Genomic DNA, 755 nt, shown 5'->3' with positions numbered 1-755 from the left:
CCATATGTGGGTGCAGCCCCACATATAAGGCCTTGGTTAATGTAGGGGCAACCCTTCATACCAATTGTCACTATCCAGCTCCCTCACTCCCCGGGGAGTTGGTCCCCATTTCCCCTTCACACTTCACATTAAAAATCGGCCTTGGGCCTAAGTTGCTCGGTGGGGGGGGGGCAAATAAATACCAACCCCATATATAAGACCTTGGCCAATGAAGGGGCAACCCTTCATACCAATTGTCACTATCCAGCTCCCCTACCCCCGGGGAGTTGGTCCCCATGTCCCCTTCACTCCTCACGTTAAAAATCGACCTTGTGCCTAATTTGCTACGTGGGGGGGCGATGATAAATAGCCTTTTCTTGGCTTTTTGGCCAAGATCAAAGTGTAGTATCTGTTCTTACTACATGCTGTACTTATGTTTGTAACTTTGTGGTATAAAGTGGGGGATCATTTTTCTGTATTAACTTAATCTAAAATGATCACCCACTTTACACTCAGTCAGTCTCAAAGACATTTAAGTCATTCTCCAGATCATTCAAGTTGTTTTTGAAGAATTCCAGTTATTTTTCAAGCATTGAAGTCATTCTTAAGGTTATTCAATTCATCCTTAAGTTCATTAAAGTCATTCTAAGCCATTTACTTTTTATTTAAGTCATTTCAGCGGATTGTTCGGTCATTTTAGTTTATCTTTAAGAATTTTATGTCAATCCTACATTCACGCATTCATTTATTACACGAGAACACGCGACTGATGGCTA

The 755-nt window shown here is 41.7% G+C and overlaps 1 pseudogene; it reads left to right on the top strand.

The window, feature by feature from the left end:
- Positions 1-348: 348 nt before the first annotated feature.
- LOC145254996 (U2 spliceosomal RNA) lies at positions 349-485 on the top strand (annotated as a pseudogene).
- Positions 486-755: the final 270 nt, after the last annotated feature.

This window comes from Euprymna scolopes, chromosome 30 (genome assembly GCF_053919585.1).
Source record: "Euprymna scolopes isolate OS-2025 chromosome 30, ASM5391958v1, whole genome shotgun sequence".
NCBI lineage: Eukaryota > Metazoa > Mollusca > Cephalopoda > Sepiida > Sepiolidae > Euprymna > Euprymna scolopes.
The sequence above is the reverse complement of the archived record's forward strand: the minus strand, read 5'-3'. Positions and strand labels throughout refer to the sequence as shown.